Below are 2,418 nucleotides of genomic sequence, written 5' to 3' on the forward strand. Positions count from 1 at the left end.
GACGCGTTTCAGAAAGGCAGGGCATAGAGGAGAAACAATAATGTACAGTATGTGGAAAAGTGTTTTTTTTTTTTTTTTTACCTTAAACCACATAAACACATTTCATTACACCAAATACACAAAATAATGTTCTTTTTAGCAACATCATATGACCCCTTTAATAAATATTATAGTAATACAAAAATTATTAGAGTAAAATTGATAAATGTGATGACTAAATTTAAAGGTTATTTTTATTGTCAAAGCATGACAAAAATTATGACCAAAAAAAAAAAAAACTAAAGCGATGTCTTGTAGAAGTTCACATAACTCTGGCCGGTATTTAGATTGCTGTAGCTGTAGTAAGGGTCTCCATACTTCAGCACGGAGCCGATAAATGGCAATCCGTCTGCATCCAGTCTGTCCATTACTTTGGGGTCGCCTGGCTTCACCCCAAACACAATGCTGTCATCACCTTTGACCTTCTCAGACAGATCTATGAGCTCAGTCTTATAAACAGAACCATGAGCAAAGCCACGTTCCCATGAAGACTTATTGACGATCTGGAGAAAGTTAAAAACACAAAATATTAACAAATGCAAATGAATGTTTTGGAAAATGCCTAATGGGAAGTTACGCTTACCATAGCATCTTCCATATCATAGCCAGTGTAAGAAATGACAGCCACTATCGCATTGGTGCCAATAGGGTAATTATCCATGTCGTAGTGGTCGTACATCGCAGGTCTGACCAGAGGACTCTGAGGGGTCTGCAGACGGTACAGTTTATTGTCAGATCGGTCCTGGTACGAATGCAGTGGGAAGCCCATTGTCGGTTTACCTACAACAGGACGACGCCTTCTAAGTTGCAGCTCATAGTTGATATTTGCAGACAAAATTTATGTTCCATCAAAGGAAGTGAGGTTCTTACTCATCTGGCACTGGTACATGTTTTAGGGACTCTGATTGTGATCAGAGAAAGGGATGAATTCTGCCACCACACTCAACATGCTGTGAGGAAACAGCTCTTGATGTGTGGTCACTCCCTCCTCTAGCTCTTCCTCGAAGATGGCCACGTTCAAATACACCTGAACACAAATAAACAGTTAAAAAACTTGTAATGAAAACAGAATGCAAGACTGCGTAATTAAAAGCTTTAATGAGAGAATAAAACTATAATCCCATGAAGCATTGTAAATGATTAAAAACGACAAATATAAAAATATTAGTGCTGTCAATGTATTAAAAAAACAAAACGAATCGCACATTTTTTTCTGAAATTAATCATGATTAATCCCACCTAACATAAAAGTTTTTAAATATAGTTTTATTGCAATAAAACGACATTTATTGTTTGAATACTGCAATACAATGGACAGAATTTGAAATCTGAGACTTTGTTTCATATTAAAAGTGCCAAAGCACAATGCTTATTGCAATATTGGATGGGAAGTGCCCTTCAACGTTCTGTCTATTAGCTGAAAAAAAGGCTAGACTAATCGATTCTTGGGATTTAAGAACCGATATCGTTCTGTAAAAATGAGAATCGATTAATATTACCCAGCCCTAATATATATATATATATATATATATATTTCTTGCCCCCCCTGACTCAAGAGTCAAATGTCACCCATGACAATAGTATATAAATAATACTAAAATAACACTGGTAAAATCAGGATAATGTACAGTCAGCTGGTCATTATTACAAAATAAACAACTTCAGGAAGTCTCAAGCAGCTTATAAGAGAAAACAACTTCCTCTTACCTTCAGTGCAAAGCCCAAGGGAAGAAAGAACAGCTCCTTCCTGTAAATGAAATTCACCATCACCGTTCCATTGTCCAGGTAGTGAAGATTCATATTAATGGCTGTGTTCATCCCTTACACAGCGCATCGAAATACCTGCACACAGTTAATACCCAAGTCAATATGTATATTTAATAAATTATATTGTTTTTTTCAATCTGGAAGAGATGCAGCACTCACCGTACTGAGTGTAGCCCTGTCCTCTGCTCTTAAACTTCGGTCTTGATACTGCAATGGGATAGTTCCTCCTCGGCATGATCAGAAGACGAATTACCTTCTCTATGCCGTTAACGATAAAATAGCCGCCCATTTCTTACCAGTATTTCGAGACTAAGTGTCATTTTGTCCAAGACTGTGGCGTATGACATGCAGTTCTGTGATGTGCGATTTTTTTACCTCAGCTTCTTCGTGATGCTCGATGAGTTCTTTGGGTGAGAGACCATAAAGGTTGCAGAGTTTTGATTTGACCATGATCGGCACATGACCTAGAGACTGTTTAATGATTCCTTTGGGAACGCCATTAAAGGGGTCATATGATGCTGCTAAAAAGAACATTATTTTGTGTATTTGGTGTAATGAAATGTGTTTATGCGGTTTAAAGTTCAAAAAACACATTATTTTCCACATACTGTA

At 37.1% G+C, this 2,418-nt stretch overlaps 1 protein-coding gene and 1 pseudogene across 1 annotated transcript in view; one reads left to right on the plus strand and one right to left on the minus strand.

Annotated features, from left to right (window-relative positions):
• The window catches only part of LOC107719206 (N-acylneuraminate-9-phosphatase-like), a 12,072-nt gene that overhangs the window by 6,075 nt on the left and 3,579 nt on the right, over window positions 1–2,418 (plus strand). The window lies entirely within an intron of this gene.
• On the minus strand, window positions 224–2,349 carry LOC107719208 (DNA-directed RNA polymerase I subunit RPA2-like; annotated as a pseudogene).

This window comes from Sinocyclocheilus rhinocerous, unplaced genomic scaffold, assembly GCF_001515625.1.
Source record: "Sinocyclocheilus rhinocerous isolate Xijiao unplaced genomic scaffold, SAMN03320098_v1.1 scaffold513, whole genome shotgun sequence".
In the NCBI taxonomy this organism is placed as follows: Eukaryota; Metazoa; Chordata; class Actinopteri; order Cypriniformes; family Cyprinidae; genus Sinocyclocheilus; species Sinocyclocheilus rhinocerous.